This window comes from Molothrus ater, chromosome 1 (genome assembly GCF_012460135.2).
Source record: "Molothrus ater isolate BHLD 08-10-18 breed brown headed cowbird chromosome 1, BPBGC_Mater_1.1, whole genome shotgun sequence".
NCBI lineage: Eukaryota > Metazoa > Chordata > Aves > Passeriformes > Icteridae > Molothrus > Molothrus ater.
In genome coordinates, this window is record NC_050478.2 from 45010450 (window position 1) to 45034298 (window position 23849).

The window sequence follows — 23849 nt, forward strand, 5'->3', positions numbered from 1 at the left end:
TAATTTGTTCTGAGAGTGTTTGGTTACCTGTTGCATTTTCCACGCTTGTTTAGCTGGACTGATGTATCAGCAAGCAGTAACTGGGCATAGCTTGTTCTGGACTGGGATGTCCTGAAACACCTGGGTTACTAATGGAGCCTGAGTACAGATGGTGGTTAAGACAGTTAATAGTTTGGCAGCTAATCTCCTTGATGGGTCAGAAATGGAAGGAAGAATATTTGTGAATAGATCATCCAGCTGTGACTGTGTTTTAGAGTGCTTTTCTAAAAGCCAACTTATTGGTGGGGATGCCTTGAGCTTACTTTGGCAGGTACCCAAAGAAAATAGTGGTGCGACCTGTTATAATTCATAACGTCTGCTAAAGAATATGCTGCTGGGCTTCTATTTGCAGAGGGTATCAGGGATTTACTATCTCACCCTTCTGAGGGTAACAGAGCCCTAGCAGTTAAAGATCGCACCAGAAAAACAAAGCACAACAGTTAACATCAGCAGAGGGGTCATTCCTTGGATGTGACTGTTATAGTCCTTGTCTCCAAGTTCCAAAAGCAGGTGTAGCTGTGGTGACATAGTTCCGACTGACACCCTTTAACTCAGGCAAGAAGGGTGAATGAAGTAACTCAATTCCTTATGGTTTAATTTTGACCACTAGTGACTAAAGCAGCTGAGCATATGTGACAAGAATGGCTGTTTATTCTTTATCTTTCTCTTTAGTGGAGAACGCAGGATGAGGACAAGAGACAAGTCCCTTTGCAATGCTTTATGATACTCCTGTGCTCACCAAAGCCACACTATTCCCTCTTGTTTCCTATTAACACCCACTTGAAATCATGGAATCATTAGGTTGGAAGAGACCTTCAAGATCATCGAGTCCAACCCATGCCCTAACACCTCAAGTAAACCATGGCACCAAGTGCTACATTCAATATTTTTGTAAACACATCCAGGGATGATGACTCCACCACCTCCCTGGGTAGACAATTCCAGTACTTTATCACTCTTTCCATAAAAAAAAATTTCCTAATATCCAACCTGTATTTCCCTTGGCACAGCTTAAGGCTGTGTCCTCTTGTTCTGTCAGTTGCTACCTGGAGAAAGAGACCAACTCCCACCTGACTACAGCCACCCTTCAGGAGGTTGTAGAGAGTCTGAGTCTCCTTTTCTCCAGGCTAAGCACCCCCAGCTCCCTCAGTTCTTCCTCACAGGGTTTGTGTTCCCAGCCCCTCACCAGCCTCCTTGCCCTCCTCTGGACACATTCAAGCATCTCAACGTCCTTCCCAAACTGAGGGGCCAGAACTGGGCACAGCACTCAAGGTGCAGCCTCACCAATGCCAAGTACAGGGGAAGGATGACCTCTGTGCTCCTGCTGGCCACACTATTCCCGATACAGGCCAGGATGCCCTAAGCTTTCCTACAAGATCTGTAGGATCTTGTGCTCTTTGACACAGGTCCTTAAAATCATAGAGATCCCAGACAGTGCCAATTTCCAAATGTCAGTCTTTGAAGGCAAAGGTGGTTGTATTCTTTGGGGCACCTGATCCTTCTCTGCTTTTTACCCTGGAAAACCTACAGAAACCCCCTTTTCCCTGGTGAGGAGGCAGATGAATGACAGGAGGATCTTTTCCAGCAACACAGAGAGCCAGTACTTGTTTCTGCTTTAGCCATTCAACCATTTCATATAACACCTCTTTATTCCATTTATCCTGCGTTCACCCATATAGGCAGCAGCACAGCAGCCATGTTTGTGGATGCTGATGAACTGCACTTAAAATACCTTTTGCTGACTCCACAGAAAATGTCTCAGAAGAATTTAATTTCAGAAGAAAAATCTGTAGCTATATCATAAAAATTCTATTTCTGACCCTTGAAGTCATGGCCTTGCCTGTAACTCAGTTATAAACGTTTTCTTTATTTATGAGACCTGAAACACAGCTTGAGTTATTCTTCAGTGAATAAATTAACTAACACTGTTGTTCATCATTTTATCTTCTGGTTTATTGGACTGTGCTACTTACAAATCCCTGTAGGTAGAGAGGGGCTAGTATTCCTCAGAGGCTGCTGGTGTATTTTGATTTGGTGGGGGCTTTTTTTTTTTTGCTTGGGGGGGGGTGGGGGGACGACATAACTTTTTAGGTTTTAACTCTCGGCCAGTATTTCTTCCAGGGTAAAGCACAACAGTATTTCTGAGTTCCTCTCATCTTCTCAGTGAGTTATCCATCAGGTGGGCTCTGTTCTCCTGCCTCTCCCCAGCTCCTCTGCTTGTGTCTTTTATTTTTAGGTTTGATAAGGCAGCACAGGTGGTGGAGGTGGTTCTTGGTTTAGCTGTTATTTGCCCACTTATCTTACTGCACAATAGAAAATGAGCTCTAGTGGGATAGAAATATCTGAAGACCATGTTCTACACTCAAGAAAAGCTGACATGGTGAATTAGTCTTTCAAGGCTTGAGCCCAGTGGAGATACCTGTTCTGTTGATCTTCATCTTCCAAGGCAGACATCTACATTAGCATTGAGCAGAGAGCAAAAATTCAGGTCACCGTTTGAAACATAGAACATTTGTAGAAAATCAGTCAAAAAAGTTAGTCTCTGCTTCTTCCAAAAGTAGAAAACTCATCAATAAGCCAGTGAAAACTTTGGTGTTTGAATTCCTTTAAAGCACATCTTCTGTTGCTATACATCTTTTAAAAGTTAGAAAGTGGGTTTGGTATGGAATCTCAGGCTCAAAAATATCTTTACAGCAATTTCTGAATTAATCTTGTGAAGAACGGGAGAACCTTACTTAAATTTCCTAATTTCCCAGATTTAGCACACATTCTGCAACTGTTTTTTGATTTAAATTTGTCTCTGAATACTATTATTAATGTTCTCAGCGGCTTCAACTCTTATGTGTATCTTTTTAGTCTGTAAGTACTCTTTGATCAAATTGTATAATACTAATTTCAAGTTTTTGATCTCTGTCTAGTTCAGTTACGATTCTTGCGAAGCCTTGTCCAATGTCTCCTTGTTAGACATCTATCAGACAATGCATTTAGGCAGCTTGATGAGGTCTGTACTTTTTAAGTCCTTTTGGCTAAGCTGATTCCAGGCACAGTTTCTTTGCCCAGTGATGCCAGACACAAAGGTTCTTTGCTCATTTAGTAGGAAAAAGGCATGCTTTATATGTGTCTGAGACCACTCTTCTGTTCTCCAAGGAGCCATATCCCAGAGCACCCTGCTTGTGGTATTCTGCTTTCTATTTCAACACCTGTAGTAATAAAAATTTTTTTTAAAAGCATAATCCATTAAAATGCATATTTTTGCAGGTTTTTTAAACTAATCATGTTTTACTCCTGGACTGATTAGTATGAGTATATAGTGTCCAATCCAAAATAAGGTGTACTAACATCTGGCTGTCCACCTCAGCCTTTCATGACTATCATGCATGAATTCCCTTGCACTCTTTGTTCACTTCTTCTGGTCTCACCATCTGTATGTCAAAAGATTTCTGTCTCTGTTGTGAGTGGGATCATGGGCACCTAATCCTTTCATGCATTCACATCCATCTGTCCTGTGATTTTCTCACTTGTTCTCAAAACTCTTGCTCAGGTGGTGAGAGTTCATCACTTAGTAGACTCCTGCTTTGCTTTCTTGAGTCAGGCCATGGGTGAGAGGGTCTGCAGGAAGTCATTATTCTGCTTTGTAAGAGGTGCTTTGTTGGTGGTGGTCCTTTGCTAGTAACAGTGAATAAGAGACAGAGACCCAGACACTGGTCCTTTTCTCCTTTATGTAATTAACTAGTAAAAAGCACAGTCATGCTGCACATACTCAGACTTTCTGCAGTCAAAGTAGTGTTTTGGGTGGCTCAAACTGAGTCTCACAAGTTATCACACTAGTTGCTTGCAGCACAGATTTATTTGAATGTTTAAGAGAATTACTCTTTTTTTAACTAGTTTTTGTACACCCTATATAACTGCTACTTTTTAAAAGAAGAAAGCAAAGGTATAGCAATTACCTTCATCAGCTCTTCAATACAGAGTTATTGTTGAATGTTCCTTACATTTTATTTTGAGTTTTTTGGGGTGCCTTGTTGAATATAACCAGACTGTAACAATTTGCATCAGTAGAAAATGTAATTGTCTTACTGGAATTTGATAATTAGTAAGGCTACTTAGATATGTATTAAGGTTTTTGATGCACATCAGAATGAGATTTGAGAAAATGCAATGAGGTCTAGTCTACCTGCAGTACCCAGTATATTTTTCTACAACTAGCATGAATTGGGATTAACACTAAAGTGAAAATGGAGCAATGCTTCTGATAAAATGAAAATTGCAACAGAAAATAAAAGTCTAGACTCACTTGGCAGGCAGAACACTTTTCAAATAAAAAGGAGCTTTGCCAGCCTCAGGAGCAGTCCTAAATAAAACCTTTATATTGCATATGGGTTTTTTTGGAGGACTCTATAAAACAATGTAATGTGTTTTAACGTTAGCAGAACAAAGCATGTATTTGTGGAAACATGATAAAGTTGAAGTTAGCCTGCCAAACGGTACATATTTTCTGCTTAGCTGATGCAAGTTTTAGTGTAAAACTCTTTACGGTCTCTTCAGGGAAAAAAAGAAAAAAAAGCACAAAATTTGAGAAAACTTTGATACTGTACTTGAGGAAAAGTTAATACTTCTAGTTAATAACTGAACTTTGTATTTGTTTGCCAGTGCATTTGGCTGTAACAAAAACAGCCAGGACTTAGTTGTGGAAAACTGATGAAGCTATAATGCTGCTTAGCAATTTTGTTTTGCTTTGAAGCAGGCTCAGCCATCTGGTAAAAGGAAGCCAAAATGTATTTTAGGTAGTCTGCCTCAGCCACAGCTTGGAGCTTTGTGTATAGTTTTGTGACAGTTGCTATTTCTGCTCTATGAGGTCCCTGTCTGACATTAGTGAGAACTTCTACAGAACTTGGAAGCTGTGATATTGTCAAGTCAATGCCAGGAAATGTGTTTTTGCTTCTGAGATCATAGATTTGTATAGGAACATTCACTTGCTCTGTGGCATAGCACAGAAGAGAAAGTCTTAGTTCTACCATGGGCATGTTGTCTTCATTTGACCCATATGGGGGTCTTGTTTTGCTTTTTTGAAAGTTCTCTGAATGATCCCATTCATATTGTACTTAAGGGATTTACTAATTTTAAGTAAATTGCAGTGAAAATTATTCTTCTCAGCTGTATTTACTTGTAAAAATTGATGCAATTCCTTCCAAAAATGCATGCTGCTCTATGCAAATTTTTTTCTTCCTCCCTGTCCTGCCATTGTCTCTCTGTTTTGTATCTTGTTGCTTGACCTCCTTGTCCTTACCACACTTTAGCATCACATTGGATCATAAATACCATATCCTTTTTCTCACTGTACCTTTGAAGAGCAAGGAGAAGAGCTTTGATTATGCACAGGGGCCAAGAACAGTCTTTGGTTTATTCAGTTGTTCCCTAACTGGAGGAGGAGAGAGAAAAATGTGCAAACTGGTTGCTTTGACAGGTTGATCTCTGCTGGGTTTTTTGCTACACTGATCTGTCTTAATTATTTTGAAGTATGCACTGTGAAGAATTTAGTTTCTGCTAGACAGAATAAAGCTGAACTTGCATAACATACAGCAGACTGCAATGCTGCACTTAACTTTAAGAAGAGTATCTAAAGATGGAATTGAAGAGGAAAGTAGGAAAGAGAGGTCTATTACAACAGCTAAATACAAGGGCTGATTAGGCAATCTTTTCTAGCTTTAAGTAGCCTTGGAAGTGAACATGTGTCTGGGTGCATGGAGGACTAATCAGTGTTTTAGAAACTCTGGATCCCAGTTTTAGCTGTCAAGTGACCTTGGGGAAACTTCCATGTGTCAGGTTTCCCCCTGTGCAGAATGGATTTGATGACCCTGTGCTCTTGGAGGTTAGTGGTTAGGAAGTTAAATGCTCTGGTTGTAAAGTGCTAAGTATTATTTATGTACTGTTCTAAGAGAAGTTTTGCTGCAGTCAACGTGTCTAAACCTTTCTGGTTTTCAGTTGCACAGAAAGGTAATGCTTGGATTCTTCAGGGAAATGAATGAGGGTAGAATATCATGGCTTTATGTTCAGTGTTAATATATAAATGCTTGCCTGTGTTTGGCTTCACCTATCTTCAGCAAGTCATGGTAAGAAAGGCTATTAAACATTTTCCCTAGTAGTAATAAATATTACATAAATAGTGTGCAAAAATATTGGGACTGCTAACCTGGGAGGAGCTGGATATTGAAAGGATGTAACACAGTTTTTCTGCATAGTAAGAAGCCTACAAATTATAGGTAGGACTTACTTAGCCTTTCAGTTTTGCAAAAGCTGAAGGAGTCTCAGTGAGGGTGACAAATTAAAAGCTAATTAAAATTGCACAAGATTCTTTAAGAATGGGCACTTAATGTCATGTGGGAATATCATGCCTTACAGTAGCTGAGATGGAAAATATAAAGTATCAGGCACTGCTTATGGAAGAACTTCCCTTGTGTCAGTTCTGCAACTGGAACTTCCTGTGCTGTTCATCATAAAATGTATGTAATAAAGCAGGAAGCCATGGTGTGGTTCACACTCTGGAGGTAGCTCTAAGCAGAGCAGAGTGCCATTTCATATAGACATAGCGCTGAACATTTTTTTATTATCACTAATGAAAGATTGCTACCTGGTTTGATGTATGTTTGTTTCAGCATTTGGTGAGTCTCCATGCTTTCTTCTATTGTATTTGTGCAACCACCAAGATTTAACAGTTTGCCGTGGTTAGCAAAGGGGTTTTTTTCTTGGTGAGAAAATTGGAAAACCTCTGGACTTGTAGCCACTGGCAGTGAATGGCAGTAATAAATGTGTCTTTCCTCTAGCTAGTGCAGTTTGCAGTATTACTATCCTAAAATGTTCTTGTGTTGCCAAAGAAGTGAGAATTTAATTTGTCATTTTAAAAAAGATTCACCACATCAATAAATAAGTTACTCTATGTTCTTATTGTTCAGGCCCAGCTTTCACATGAAATAGATGCTGAAGCACTGCTTAAGTGTCTCCAATAAGAATCTATGAGATTCTTATTGGAGATATGAGATCCTACATTCACATGTTCCATCCTGCTTCTGCAACTTGAGAAAAGGAAGGTGGAAAAAGCAATTGTGTCTGACAAAGAGAGGTTTTACGAACTTGTGTGCTGAATTAAGTGTTTGGGTTTATTGTACTTTTTTTGTAGTAGCATATCTTTTCTGCATTGAGGTTTTTGTGAAGTCTTCTTTCAGATAAGCCATGCATGAATCTGGTTGGAGAGTTAATTACTCTTCTTATATCTTCCACTCTCAGCTTTCGAAGTATGACCCTAGATTTGTGGATCATGAAATAAATGGAAATGGTTACCTGTTAGGTATTCTGGAACTGTGTTTCATGCATCTTCCTCTTTTACACCCCACCTGCATTTTTGCTAGAGCTGTCCATGTAAACATCTTGTCCATTTTAGCCCAGGAGTTAGCAGCCATCTCTTTAATTTATCTTGTTTTCACAAGCAGGATCATGTTAACATAGTGGAAAAGCCATCTCTGTCCTAAAGCCATCTTTGAGTTTCCACCCCCATTCGTTTCAAGTTGTTTTATCCTTTTTTTAAAATTTATTTTTGCAGAAACAGATTCAAAAAATGAAGGTTGAATTTTGACATCGTTCCTACACAAAAATTGCCTAAAACCAGAACGCTTTTGTTTGCAGAAGTTGTGAACTCTTTGAAAGTGATGTTTGATCATAGCAAAAGAAAGCTTTTGTTTTCAGATTAGTATTGGATTTTTAGTGCACTTGGGATTTACTTTGATAAATTGTTTTCATCAGAAAGGTGCTATAGTAAAAATGAAAATTCTTCACAGGAACTGGAAAATAATGAGAGCCAACATAAGAATAATCATAACACATATGTCTTCCATTCTCCTCATACCCCCACATTCCCCACCAAAATATTTGAAACTTATGTACCTTTCTGGGAATCGGCATGCTGTGGCTTTACAGCTTGATTTTTGTCTCTAGATGTTAGAAGCCAAGAGGGAGTTGATAACACTCTTTTGAAGAAGTTTTGTTAGTCCCTTTTTTCAAGGGCTCTTCTGTGATGGAGTGGCCAGAGCCTTCCTGTGTTCCTGAATGAACACTTTAGCTTTGGGAAGGAATCTTTGTAAGGTCATGAGATGGGGGCAGCTGCTGGATCTGTAATACTGCCTGTCCTGATCTTTTTGATTTGAAATGCAATAGCTCTAAAGTTTGCTGTTGTAATTTGGCAAGTGATGTCTCTGGGCAATGTGTGGGAGTCAGGTGCCCATACTGGTTCATTTTTGTTTCATCTCTGTTTCTGTCCATTGATGTGAAGATTTGTGGGGTGCTTCTCCAGGCCTCAGACTGAAAGAGCCTTCCTTCTCTTCTTATTAAGGCCCCAAGAGATAATTAATGTTGAATGAAAATTTGTTCATCTAATTAGGAAATACTATTTCCCATGATCCTACACACTCTGAGGTTGTATGTGAGAATAATAGCATAATGGAGATGTCATGGTTCACATTGTTCTCAATTTGCTGATGACAGATTTGCTTTGTGTTCATGTTTGTTCCTGGCTGCCAATGTAGGGGCTTGTAGAATAGTACCTGGAGTATGGAAACTTGAATAAATGTTTGTGAAATAGAGGAAACACGTATAAAGAATGGTAGAAATTGCATCAGGAATCACAGTTGTACTCTTGTCTCTGATGCGTTTGCAGGACTTCATAACCTGGGGGGTTTCTTGAGCTCTCTGTATCTCAGGTAGTTGCAACTGTCAAAAGCACTTTAAAACTCTGGCAAGATAAAAAGTGAATTAATATCTGTTAGCAGCCAGAAAAACATTATGATGACTTGTCCCAGTCCTGCAAACTCACCAGTAGCCAGGCCTGTTTGTAATGACAGAGCATACCTTTGATCAAACATGCTTTTGGAGACTGTCCTGAGGGGAAAAGATTGTAGAGTGCTGTACTGAGAGAAGTGTGAATGCAGCTCCGCTGTGAGCTACATCTGGAATGACCCTGCCTCCTGTGCTTCAGAAATTCTGAGCCATTCATTTTCGGAGGGGAAGTAGTTCTCTTATATGTTCTAAAAAAGCCCACATTGCAACTGGTGCCTTTCAGTCTTTGGCATTGTGGCCTATCACAAAATACCTTCTTGTGTTTTGCATCTAGGATCCCAGGGCAGTTAGATGTAGGGGAATTTAAAGCTAATATTTTGGAACATGTCTGTACCAACATTGCTCCCCGAAACTCCTCTGAGTATAGACCACTCACACAGAAAACATACTTAACTAGTGTCTTTGTTAGTCACATAGTGTGGCAACAGTGGTTATTCTTCTCATTGTGGGATTATAATTAGAGGTTGAATATTCTTGACAGACACCGGCTTTCAAAGCAATCTTACATAGGGTTTGGTTAGAGAGGGTTGGTTTTGAGACGTGTGAAAGCATACTTTACTGAGTCCATTCTGTGCAGTACATTTTAATACAGTATTTTCTACTTTTAAAGTGTTGCAGTTACTACCAAAGAAGGTGGCTCTGGCAAGAGAAACAGCAACAGAGTAGAGTGAAAGAAGATTGACAGGAAAAGTAGAAGGAGGAGGGTGGGGGAAATAGTACAATTGTAGTTTGAAAAATTAGTCATGTAACGTGTCATTGTAATTCCCAACTGGCAATTAAACAGTACATATCTGCATAAAGGATTAGTAACACTAGAGGGTAATGTTCAGGAACCTGAACAGCACTTCCAGTATGTAATTTGCAAATGGTTTGATGGATACCTGCCTCACACACTCCATAAACTACCACATTCCAGTGCTTAACATAATTTGCAAACACAGACTTCCAGCTTTATAGGTAGCTGGCTATAACCTTACAATATGTTGCATTAATAGACTTAAGGGAAAAAACAATGGGACAGGCAGCTGGAAAAATTACACTGTTTATTCTTCCTCAGGTCAGGGTTCTGTGCCAGCTGCCAGGGCTGTAGTGACTGGGGCTCCAGCAAGCTCCTCTCTGGTGATAAGAGAGGTCCATGGTGAAACAGGGCAAGTGATTCACAGCAGGTTCTGCAGGGCTTGCAAAGGCAGCAAGTGAGAACCTGAGAAAAATGCAGAGGTAAATTCAAAACAATGCACATTGAGTTTTCTGTAGCAATACCACTTTTGTGATACCTTTTTTTTTGTGACAGCTCACTTTTGATAGGATTAATGGATGCCAAGTAAGCTTCTCAGGTGATCAGCATGGACTAGCTACAATAACAGCATCTAGAGTAATCTGGATGTGAAAAGCATTGAGGGAGGGGTTTTGGGACAGAAACACTCTTTGATCTCAGACAGCCAGGACTTCAGCCTTGCAGGCTTTATCTAAATCTGCTGACTTTCAATGGGATACAGAGCATTGTGCTATATGAGCATATATATCATCTCTGGAAGGTTTGCTGCAACTTTGGCAGTGTCCTTCCCACAGCTGCCATTGCTCAGATGCACCAGTTACTCATACTAGAGCATCATGTGAGAAAATTACTGCCTCAAAATTCTGAAGGTCAGCTTTCCTTCAGATGATCTCTGTCTAAAGGCAGCTGTGCTACTCTTTGCATGTCCCAGGTCCTTTTTAGTGAAGTATAATAGATGATGATGGTAATTCCTTTATGTTTAAGCATAGAGTTTCTTGGGAAAGCACCTCCTCTAAGTTCTGCTCAAGTTTCAGGCACAGAACAGCTGATGGGTGCTACCAGAATGTAAATACAGATCAGCACTGCTTCTGAGCTCTCTTATTTTACAAAACAGTGTGGTTTAGCCTTTTCATGGGCTTTGTTAGCTCCTATCACACAAAGATTCTGCTTCACTCAGTTCACATGTACCACTCCAGTTATTAAAGGGCACATTGAAAAGTTGCCACTGCAGCATTGCTTAAGCTGAAAAATGTTGTCAGAATTACTTTGCAAAATAAAAAGTGAATGTATGTCTTCTCATTGTTGAAACCAGGCAATGACTTCTGAATTGTGTTGAATCTCATGAGCTGTCTGATATTTGCACAATTTTCATTTAGGTTATGAAGGCATCATTGTGGCTTTCAAAATTATTTGGACACTTCCATTTTCCTGGATGGTTGCTGATGCATTCTATGCATTTTCAAATGTCTTTGAATAGTTTATGAAGGACAGAAGAACTTTAACATAACTTTGATGTATATTTAAAGTAGAAAATTAATATACAGATTCTGCTATGGAGGAAAAGAGTGTTTCTTCCATCTCTCTACATATCTTACATCACAGATATATATGAGGACTTTTAGAGTTTTTTATAGTACTTTTTATAGTACGGGAAGGGAGGAAGTATTTTTATTACTCTGTAGGTGACAGAATTCAGGTGAGGAAGTAGAAGGCGGGCCTGGATTCTGCTTCCTGCTCAGAAGGTGCTCACCATCTGGTGTTGAGTAGGTCACTCTGGCTTTCCCTATTTTGCTCCATTATGAGAGAAATGCAATCCCTACCTTGATAAAGCTCATGTGAACTTTATATATATAGATTGATAGATAGACAGATAGATTGATAGATAGATATAGATATATATATATTTTTTTTTAACTTGCTGTCATACAAACCTGGAGCCTGGAGTTTAAATAAAAACCATGGATGTGACACGCTCCATATGGGAAATTAGGGTTTTGGAAGGCTCCAGGCTCTGGTAAACTTACTGTGTCTTGAATGATGAACAACATATACACCATCCACTTATCTAGGTCAGACATTTTAAAACTTTTCTCCTTCTACATCCTCTATAAGGATCAGTCCAGAGCCTCATCTCATCTATCAGAAGGAGAGTATCTCCAGTCTACTTTTATCTATTGTCCTTATTGTGTGTCTGTGTGTTCTGTGCCTCACTTTTGCCAGAGTTTGCAGAAAGGCTTTCCAAGGCAGAAGAGCATGTTACTTTGTTTTACACACAAGGTAGGCCCATGTCAAAAAAGCATCAAGATGGCTCAGATTTTGCTGCCCTGGTTGCTGTTACATGGGAAAACACTGGAATGCTAGGGAAACGGAGCTGGGGTTTCTGTCTTCAGATTAAAAAAATCCCACACTGTCAACTTTTAAAAGTTGGTTCACACTGCAGTGGTGTTTTTTCAATGGTCAAGGCAGTGCAATTGAACCTGAGAGAGACCTATGGGAAAAGCTGCCTTTCCTGTCCAAATGATTGTCAAGTGAAATCTGAGGAGAGCTCACTGGAAAATTCCTTAGTGGAGAACACAGCAGATGGGAAATCTTGATCAGAAAAAACCAAAACATAAAAATAAAGCCTTGCATTTAGCGAAGGGAAACACCTCCCCCGTAGTAGCTGTCTTTAGCTGCTAGATTTCATGGGTTTAATAATTTTTTTAATAGTGAAGCAAAAATCTAAAAACTGTGCTTCTTCTGGTTATCACAAAGACATTATCATACATTCTGATTAACAGACTGTTTCAGGGTTGTGTCCAGGGCTGGCTGATTTGATGGAAATTGGACAGCTGATACAGTAAACTCTAAAAATTGTCCTATAGTGAGATTTTTCACAAGTAGCCTAGTCCATTGTGATAGGATTTCTTAAATCATAGCAAATCCTGTTCATGAAATCAGATATGGGTGTGCTTACACAAATGGCAACTCCTGGTCTTTGTGGGAAGACCAGCAGATGAAGTTTACAAAGATGCACCTGGAGAGCCAGGCCAGGAATGAGAGTTTAATAAAAGTGAGAATTTAGATTCTGTAAGGGAATTATTTTCCTTTTAGCAGGGCTTGTAGATATAGAGTGAGCTAATTTACATCCTACATGTTTCATCCTGTGTATTTCAACTAACTTCCATTGCTATAACATGTATAAGAGAAAACCAGCATGTAACAAACACGATTCTTGTCCTCCATTAGTAAGATCTGGATCATTCTGTAGATGTGCTTTGTGTATTGAGGAAGTTGTTATTTAAGCATTATTGATAGAACCTCCCAAATTCTGTTATTTACATTTTGCAAGAAAAAAGACAGAGAACTCAGACACTATGTGGTGGGAAGGAATTAGCTTAACCAGAGAATGCTTTTAACTGGGACTGTGTATTAGCCAGATTTTCCTTAGTAAGCGGGCAGTTTCTGTTGAGGCAAGCCAGAAAGCGTAACTGCCTTACCATGCTTTTGTGATGGCTTTCTTGTGCTAAAAATGTCTTTTGCCTTTGGTAGCAAAGATTCTGGCAAATCTAAAGAGATCTGGGGTAGGGAACCAGGTGCTAAGTATCTTTATTGCTTCTCTGTGATGTGACTTCTTCTAATTCTGTCAGAACAGCAACATATTGGTTGTTTGGCTCTTTTCCCTATTTGACATATATAAAAGACAAACAGAAAACCATCTTTTTTCCTCATTTAAAATTACTTGCTCTCACTAGCGCACCATCTTCCTAGGGGAGGTAAAATGTTTCTTGGTACCAAAACCCACATAACAAATCCTCAGAGCCCCTACACTGGCACAGTGCTGGTTCCAGAGCACTGGAAGGCTCGCTCCTTCTAGGCACACGTCTCACAGGTCTGTTCTGCTTTTAATTCTAGCTGAATAATTGTCTCCAGATGCTTCTATAGATTCATCTCAATCTGAACACTGCCCTCAGAATAAATGCAGCATTTACAGCCTCGGAGAGTCTGCAGAAAGTAAAATGCTTCTACCATTATTGTTACTGTTCAGATTTATTAGACTGCTGCTTTTATGCCTAATAATTAAAAAACCTGCAGCATCAGGGATATTGCTTCAGGTCTGAAATAAATTAATTCAAGCTGACACCAAGATTTAAATGAGCTTTGCTTTTTCTTATGACAGGGAGCTGTACCATCTCACTTCTTTTTTTTTTTAATCAAATTGCTAACTTAGTCTGGGTTTGCAATGGAAATTTTTTTTCCAAGAGATAATAAGCTCCTTCTGTGAGGTGAGTTACCTAGCTTTCTACTTTTCCAAAAGAATCAAATTTTTTGGTTATTTTCCTCCAGTTAGTCCTGTTTTCATAAGTTTACAGTGAAAGATCACAAATTAGCGCCTTTTGTGGTTTACATAAAGCGTCTGCAAGATGTCATTTGAGGTTCTTTGTTTTCTTTGATGCCAAGGATTTAGTTGTGTGTAAAAGTACCATGTCTAAATGGCTTTTCTGTGTATTTACAACCTCTTTGGCCTCATTACAAGAAGGACATGAGAAATGTTAATTTAGGATATTTAAAAATCCACAGTGGTGCTGTCAGAGGGAGGGAAAATCACCCTGAAATCAACCTTGCCTTTCAGAGTCAGTGTGCATATATCTAGTAGGATCATATGGTCCTGGTTTAGCTTATATAAATAAATATGAACTATAAATAAATAGTCACTAACATCATCTGTGAAATTTACTTGATGTTATTATGTCAATACTGTTTGTGTTTCCATAATTGAAGTTAAAATGAATTAAATATTTGAAGCAGAGCTCCACCAGAGAGATACTTCACAGGAGATATCCTTCATATTGCTGCTAAGATTAAGAAATACATCTAGGGGGTTGATGTTAATATTCTGAAAATTTTATAAGTATCTTGATTAATTTTAATTTAATCTAATTTTAAAATAATTTCTCTCCATAATATAGCATAATGACAGAACAGAGCAAGCTGTTCAGACTTCCCATTTCACTGAATCACTGAAGCCTTTTGTTACGTAAGGCAAATTTCCTCTTGCCACATGGTTTTTCTGTCATTCTCTATATTGGAAGTTTCTTTTTCAGCAGGGAATTAAGACATAATGTTTCCCTGACAGAAACTCTTAAAATCCCTTTGCTGTCTCAAAATTACTTCCCCTATACACTTCTGTTCAGCAGAACAGTCTTTTAAAATGCACATTACTCACTGATCTCTTAAAGGGAGTAGATCTCAGTGCTTTCAGGGGCAGACAGCAACTTTAAGCTATCCCTGCTCTGTTCAATATCCACATATTCATCTTGCACTCCCAAATGAACCACAACTTTCCATGTGCCACAGAATAGTATGAGTGGGAATGAAAAATATTCTTTAAAAATCTTAAACCTGGGACTGTGAGCCTTATAGGACTGCAGGATATGATTGATACTGGTTTCAGCGCTTTGTGTAGTACTGCTTTGCAGGTACATACCCTAATGTAGCTGGATCTATTTGTGATGTAAGTTGACCTTTTAGTTTGGTGGGTTTGGGATGACAAATTTGCAGATTTTTATTGTTTTTTTAACTTAAGTTTATTTCTACAGACTCTTGACTGCAATGCTAGATTGAAATAGACTTAAAATTTAAACCCAAATGTTGAAATTATAGAAGGGGTAAAAAAATGCCTAGATTTTTTGAGACAATTTTGGCAGTTCATTTCCCAGTAAAAATACTAGGAATTTCATCTTGTGAGTAGTAGGTCAGGTACTGGGAAAACTCAGAGCAAGTGAACACACAAGTGAATGAATGCAAAGAAAAATGTAATGTGCTCTGCTGAGAAATTCCTTTCTTTATGATTCTGTGCTTACACCAGATACCTGCTATTTAAAGCTTGAGCCATTTTCCCAGAGACCTTCTATTTGTCATTGGTCTTTGATTATATTTCCTTGGTAACATTTCACTTTTCTGTTTTCCCATTCTTTAGCTTTACATTGAAATACAAGAGCTGGTTATTATTGAGAAAAGATACAGTTCAAGTCAATTTTAGTGCTTCTGATTACTTTTGCCAACATTATATTTATCAGCTAATACAGTATATTTACTCTTTGCATCAGTAGTGATCTAGTTGTCTTTCTTTGCTCTTAATGTTTCTTAAAAACATTTTTAGTATTCTGTAGAATCTTGAGGGCTGCAAAAACAAAATCACTGGGATCAGTTAAACACAATCTAATGTTCTAAGTATCTTAGTGACATAAAGGTGTTAAAAGAGCATTTTAAGGTGCAACAGTGAGCACATGAGAGATATATCTTGCAATGATTAAGAAAAAGGACTGTGAAAGGATAACTCAAACATATGGATTATAATTCTTTTCAGTCTGTGATTTCTCACTTGTTTGTCCAGAGGACATCTGACTTACTGTGGTCCCAGTGCAGAAGAGGAAAAAAGGACTATCTAGAGGTTAAAGCTGTTATTTGTTTCATTTGTTTCAGAAGCTGAGAGTAATGTGGTAAATAAGCCAAAAATTGCCCTGGAGGCACAGCTAGTATTTCTTTACAGGAATCTTCACAGCTTCTTTAGTCCTCTTGCAAAGAAAAGACCAAACCAAAAGTCTTCCTCGTTTGCTGTTAGACTGAGACCTGTGTGCATCCTTAGCAATGTCTGCCTGTTTCTGCAAACCTTGCAGGTCTCTGGCACTGGAGGCCAGAGGAGCAGCAGGTGGTTGTTACCCTTTGAGAGTCAGCCTGAGAGTAAAACGTGGTGCTTTGTCAAGTTGTTTGTTAGAGATCTGTCAACAGCAGATGATTCAAGCTCTGCTCCTGCCTTTGCAAGGGTGTGTGCTTCAGTGAGCATTTATTTTTACATAGAGTGTGTTGGCAAAGTCACACCATGCTGCAAAATCTCTGTAAACTTCACTGTGGTTTCTCAAAATCACATCATTTTGCCAAGGTTTCTTTTTTTGTTTTTATGGAGTGAAAATGCACAAATTTTCTGGTATCTTTCAGAAGTTGTCCTCCAACACATGCAAGAGCAAAGCATCTCAAGAAAAAAATCAGAAGATTAATGTTTCCAAATATGTGAAAAGTGTGTTTCTAGCCTCATCATTAGAAACTGCAGAACAACATTGATATTTTTTTCTAAATATTTGATGTTAGACAAATTCCTAGCACAACACAATTCAGAGAGTTGAAGTTTATCAAAGTAATGAAGAACAGGTGGAGATGTCAGGTAATCTTAAGAGAGTAAGAGTTAATAATAAGCCAGTTTACAATATACTTCAGGCCTTACCTGCCTAGCTCCTGACAACCTGTAACACTTCCTACCACTGATGAGTGTTTTCATTCTTACTGTGTGTTTTCATTGGTAATGCCAATTATCTGATTATTGTACCCCTTTTGTGCTTAGAAGCTAATTGCATTACAGGGTATATTGCTCTTTCTCTACACTTACGTAGATGGTTTCAGCGAGGGAGCCACCATATAAGGGTGTCACACTGCCTTGGAGCCATATTGCTTTCTGTTCTAATTCTGCTTTTGCAATGCGTTTTCATTTGCTGGAAAAGCATTAAGACACCAGCAGGTGCTGGCATACAGCAGAAAGCAAGAGTCTAATTTCCATTTCAAGCACATTTTTTTCCTAATTTCTATTCTCATAGTGGGGATCAGGGATTTATTTGGGGTTGTAAGATGTGCTCTGTGAGGCAATAAAACCCAGTCCACTCATTTGGCTGCAGCCTAATTAAAGTCTTGGAGTACATTGCTGTAGTGGAGCCACCCATGTGCTGTAGTTAAGAACATCCATTGAGGCTTTGGTAGATCAGATTGTTTTGCATCTTGTTCATAGATTGTTCTGCATATTGCCAGATTTCAGGCTTTTCTGGGCAGAAATTATCTCCTTATACTTTTTTTCTCTGTTGTCAGGCATGGTGGGGCCTTAATATGGATCGACTTTGTGCAGAAATCCTGTATTATATTGAATGGAAAATTCTAGTACTGTTTTCCTTCTAGAAGGTAGCTTGCTCTCCTCCTCACAGCCTGCTGTGGGAATTTCCTTTAAAGCCTGAAAATCAATTTATAACCTTAATTAATGCTGAGCTGGGAGTTGTTCCATCATGGATTATTTGATCATATGAATGTGGCTTCTCTTGTCTTTGCAAGCCAGGCTGAACTCAAGATCCTTTTACTGCTCCTGATGATCAATTAAGTGTTAACCACAAAAAAGAAAATTTAGTAGTGGGAGAGATTTGCCTATTTCGAATTTAAAGGTGACATTGGAAACAGTAGACCATATTGAAGTTTTACTGTGAAATCTTAATCCATATTTCTCCTCTCTTGCTGGCAGATTGGGTTTGTGCCTAGAGTAACTGAACTTTTCTTTTGCTAGAAACTAGTGTTCCAACAGAATGCTGCACATCCAGAAGTCCTGAGAAACTTTATTTTGCCATAACCAAATATGCCCTTTCCTGTACTAATTCTTCTAACAAATTAGCCACAGTAGTCTGTTTTGTAGTGTGAAAACCACAAAATTTAGTTTGGATTTGTTTTTTGTGGTATGGCTCTTACTTGATTTCTTTGGTTACACAACAGTATTTACCTCAAACTGCAAATTTTAGCTATACTGAAGTAAAATCCATGTGTCCATCCAGACTTAAGAATACGGTGGACTTAGAACATAGAGAAGGGAAACCACAACTTCAGTTTTCTTACTTTACTATTGCTTTGTGTTATGGAATTCATCTGTTTTGGAAAACCTCTTTTTTTACCTTTGCCATCTTACATGGGATTTTAGTGTTTTGGGTTTCTTTTCTCCAGGAAATTACACAACATAAATTTCCCAAGCTTGGTTTTGTTTGGTTTTTTTCACTCTAGTTTGACAATGTTGCGTTTTGAAGTGTTGCCATGCTGTGCAGATTACTAGAGGAAACCAGAATTGCCGTAGCCAGAGGTTTTCATGTCTGATTACTGAATCTTATGACCAGTTGCCATACCAACATTGTCATAATAGTACAGAAGTCAATATTTTAGCTTGTAAGATGCATCATAAATCTAGAATTACTGATTTCTTGATCAACTCTGCCTAGGAATAGTGGAATTTTTACTCTTCAGATATATAGTTTTCTTTTTCTTTATTTCCCTAGAGGAGGAGCAAGCGCTAAAAATAATACACATTTAATAATATGCTGAAATCTGTCAGCTTATATTTTAAGAAAGTTAGAGTGTTTTAATATTGGTAAATTAAGTATTTAAGATACTTTTCTTCCTTCACTTATGGAATTCTGACATGTCAGTGTCTGAATGTGAGTCTCTACCTTTCCTGTATTAATAGTTGATTGCAATATCTTCATAAATTGCAATGTTTCACTCGCATTTTGCAAATTTCTCTGACTTTTGTTCCAGACATGATTACTTCTGTAAGGTAGTTTCCTCTGCTTTCTATAATGAAATCGGTTACGTACTTCCCTTCAATTTAATTTCTTAATTTTCACTTGTAGAAGGAATGAGGTAAATGAGTGCAGTTCACGTGCCAAAAGGGGGAACAGAGTGGACTTTGCACAGCAGCTGTCACAAGGACAGAAGATACAAAGGTGAATTACAACAGCTTATTAAGGAATTAATTACTTGTCACATTTAAGTCTTAAGACTGGAATTAAATTCTTCAATTTGATGCAATCTGTTGTTGGCAGAAGGAGAGAGAGCACACCAAGAAGCCGTGGGGAGATACTTGCATACACTTACACCAGCTGTAGTTGGGTCATTGCAAGCAAACTGTGCTGTTTATGTACTGAGGCACCAGCAAATCACAGAGTCATTGAAGTTGGAAGCAACCTCTTGGGATCATCTTGTCTAGCCCAACTGTTCAAGCTAGAGCAGGTTTTCCCTGAACATATCCAGCCAAGCTTTTAATATATTCATGGAGAATCCATAATCTCTCTGGGCAGCCTGTTACGCAGTTCTACTACCCTCAAACGGAAAAGAAGTGTTTCCCTGTGATTAGATACAATATTTTGTATTTTCATGTGCCTATATTGTCTCCTGCCCTATCACTAGGCATTACTGAGAAGAGCCTGGTTCCCTCTTTTTAATTTCCTCCTATCAAGTGTTTATACATATGGATAAGACCCCTCAGTAATCTTCTTTTCTCCCTTATAAAGAGTCTCTGGTCTTCCAGCCTCTTCATCTCTCACAGATGGTCCAGTCCTTAATCATCTTTGTGGTCTTGCCCTGGACTTCCCAGTAAGTCCTTGTTTTTCTTGTACTGGGGAACCTAGAACTGCAGATGCATCCACATCAGTGCTGACTAGAGAGGAAGGATCACCTTCCTCTGATGAGGATGATTATCCTAGTCAGCCCAGTATGCTGTATTACCTTCTTGTTTTTTTGCTATGATAGTGTGTTCCAGGCTCATAGTCAGCTTCTTTTCCAGCAGGATCCCCAAGGTCCTTCTAGGCAAACCTGCTTTCCAGCCAGTCAGCTTTCAGACTCAACTGGTGATTTCTGCTTTTCCATCAAGCCAGTCATCTCACTGAGGAAGGCGAGGAGGTTAGTCAGGTATGATTTCCTCTTTGTAACTCCATGCTGACTACTCCCTTTTTGTCTTTCATGTGTTAGGATATGCCTTCTGGGAGAATTTTCTCCATCACCTTTCCAGGTATTGATTGAGGTGAGGCTGACCAGCCTGTAGTTCCCTGAATCCTCCTTCTTGTACTTCTTCAAGATCAGAAAAACATTTGCTGCCTTCCAGTTTGGGGTATGAAGGCTGAGTGTGTAGTACCAAGGAGGTGTGTTTATGAACTGAAAGAATTCTGTCTGATTTTGTTCTGGAATTAATGTAGTAAAATATTGATGCACTTGAAAAAAGTTGTTGGAATGCAGGTAATTCAATTCCTGTTCCACGTGGACAGCATGTGTGGCTGTTCCTCCTGCTGAGTCCTCCAGGTACTATGGCATATGCTTGTTAGTTTATCTGAAAAACTGCTGCAGGTACACATTGGTGGAAGTCTTGTGTTTGCGATGTCTGAAGTGACACTGGTGCAGCCCTTTAGAAATGTAGATGTAGGTCTTTTGGAAGACTTTACTGCATTTAAAGTGGCATTTGTGGGGGATGAAAACTTGTGCTTTAAAAGTACAAGTGCCCTGCAGGTTGGAGTGCTGTCCAGAACAGCCAGGATCTTGATCAGTTGTCAGCAGTAGTTCATGTGCAGTGCCCCGTTCTGCACAGAATTTCCCCTGCCAGTTTGAGAGCTATTGCAGACACCCATAGAGTCTTCTTTAGGGCCAGATCCTTCCTCAGTTGCTAATGGTGTCTGACCCCAGCTGCATTCTTGAGCTGCACTTCTTGTCCAGGGTTTGCTCTGGTAAAGGCACATAGAGCCTTCAGAACTGCAGTAACCCTTGTCTCTCCTGGCAGAGGAGTAGCTGGTAGTCAGGGTATGCTTTCCAGTCCTCGTGTCCAGGGGCCTTGCTCTCTTAGCAAAAGTTCTCCACGGTATTGTTTCTAAAAGTGCTTGTGTGGCCTCGATTACAGCGGTTCAGTACAGTGACATTGTCATCATGCTTTATTTTTAAAAATGACAGCAGCAAAACAGAAATACCAATTCAATGTCACATTCGCCATGGGAGATTCAGTCTAGTGGAGAGAACAATGGCCTGACAATCAAGGGGTCAGCCTCTATTTTTGGTTTGCTGGCTGACTGGCTGCATAGCCTTGGGCAAATTGCTTTCACCTCTCTGTGCTTCTGCTTTCCCTCCAACTCCCTGCCTGTCTTTTTCATTTAGATTATTCGCTCCCCTAGGCAAGGAATGCCTCTTGTTTGTACAGTTTTCTGTATTTTGTTGGAGGCCTTGGGGTCTCCAACCCTGTAACAATAGGGATTCACATCACTATTACCACTTATCTCTCATACGCAATCCCGAGGAGCCTAGTTTTCACAAAGGGATGGATGTTCCTGGCCCTTGTGTTAATAGTGTACAACAGGGAGCTATAACGACAAGAATCTTCTATTTTTGATGTGTCAGAGCTATCACATCTCCCGGGCTTAGATCAGGACTCATGCAAGTGTTGTTCCTGCTGATGCTGGTGTCACTCACAGGGGAGTGTGGCATGTCCTGTGCTAGTGTAGGTGGCCCAAGTGTGAGTTGTGCTCAGTCAGCACATGGTCTATCAACCATCTCGCCCTGTGATCATGAGCAAGGTGTGCTTATGATCAGGCCTTGAGCCACATAGCAAGTTTTGGAATAGCTGATTCCCTATATGATCTGTCTGTTTGGAGTCCGGAGTAGCCAAAGATCTTACACATGGTTAGATCCAGATCTACATGAGCTAAGAGAGAGAATAGACAGTACTGTCCTCACTCAGGGCTGGTTGGAGCCATGCACTACTGTGCTTGCATGAAGAAGCAGACCAGGATACGCACTCTTAACTGGCTGCTGTAAAGGTAAGCAGCATATAAATGCCTTCAGCTCATGATTTCTGTAATCCTGACTTGTTAGAGCCATTCAGCCTTGAGGCAATGCTCTTCTTTTGAAAGATTTTTCAACAGTTCTGTTTGCCTTTTCTCACAGCTGTCACCAGAGCAGGCACTGCCTCTTGGGCTGATATTTGTGTGTCAGTTCCCTCACAAGCCCCTTCCCCTTTCCCATCCAGAAGTGTCCCAGCTGGGCTCTGTTGTACACTACTGTGACACTCATGGCCTCACATTACTTGCTGTTCCTTCCTTGTAAGTTCTCAGTAGTTTGTGTTTAGCAACAGCGATGCCTTAGGTTTTGGCTTTTATATCTTTCAGATTCTGTGCTGTTTTGGTGTGTAGTTATGAGCTTCATATTAAGGGATGGTAAGCTCTCTTCACAGAGTGGGTAGGTAAAACAATTCCTTTTCTAGCTTGGGACCAAGGACAACTGATCCAAATTTCAAGCCCAAGAGCATAAACAGTGGTGAAGAGAGTGAACAGGACTGAAGAGAGAAAAACAAGGATGGAACTTCATAATCTGAAGCTATAATTGGCAATTAACTCCAATTTGCTAATGGACCAGAACTTATAAAAGTGAGAGACCTCATGATCAGTCATCCATTTTTGTGGCCTTTTTGGGTTCATCTTGGGTGTAGCCCTGGCTGGGGTCTTGTACTACCCAAGGTATATCCATTGAGGCCTTTTAATAAATACCAACTTTATTCTTTAACTCCATTTAGCCTCTGTTTTAGGTCAGCCTTCTCAAGGCATCAACAATATGATGTCATTAGGGAGTTTCTTCTTCACATGCTGTGTGATGTTTCTGGCAGTCATGATTTTATTATGGATCTTGTTGTGATTCCCCTTAAAGCTTCAGTTTCTACAGTAATGGAAACTCAGGCTTCTTTCTTAAAAATAGTGGTGATGCTCAGCTCTTTAGAGCAGAAAATATGATTCTAAAATGATAGAATATTGAGGCAATAAGTAAAAATATATCAGTTTGTTCTATTTCTTATACTCTGAGTTTTTAAAAGGTCAGGATTGACAGAACTAATTACATAATGTAGGGAAGAAATTATAACCTGCTGCCACCCACTGTCCATGCCATTTTAGTGGTACTGAACACCCACCTCCCTAAGTGGAGGATACACTCACTTGATAGATCCATATCTCATCTCTTGTCGTGGCAACAATACAGGCTGGGATGTGTTCATCTTCCAAAGCATAATATGACTGTGATGATTTCACCAAATACATGTTCAAAATGGACAAGTATTATAATAGGATGTGTCAGTGTGTTTTTAATTTGCATAGGAATTAGCATATATAAACCACATGGGGATGAAAATTCTCCCTGAAACTTCTCTGAGTTATTATTACTGGATTACAAAATATAGTCATTACTATATCATTGTGAATACTATTAATACAATAACCATTACCATTGCTTTTTTAAAACAACTAGTTGTAAGTAATATTGTTGTTTTAAAGCTATAGGTGAGGGAAAATCGGGGTCATATCCCTTAGGGCTGGTCATTAAAGTCAGCATGGACAAAAGACTGTAGTAATTTAATAGTTAGAATTCCCTTAAAAAGTCTGCTGTTAGCAATGATATGTGTGAAAGCAAACATTTTCAACTCCTGTTGTTTAATGCAGAAGGTGCATTTGTAGTCAGGTGCTGGGGCTGCCTGTGAGATCACATGTGGGGGATGCCTAGGATCCAGCCCCAGGGC

General features: G+C 39.3%; 1 protein-coding gene across 1 annotated transcript in view; it reads left to right on the forward strand.

Annotated features, from left to right (window-relative positions):
• MYRIP (myosin VIIA and Rab interacting protein) overlaps positions 1-23849 on the forward strand; it is a 207314-nt gene that overhangs the window by 92720 nt on the left and 90745 nt on the right.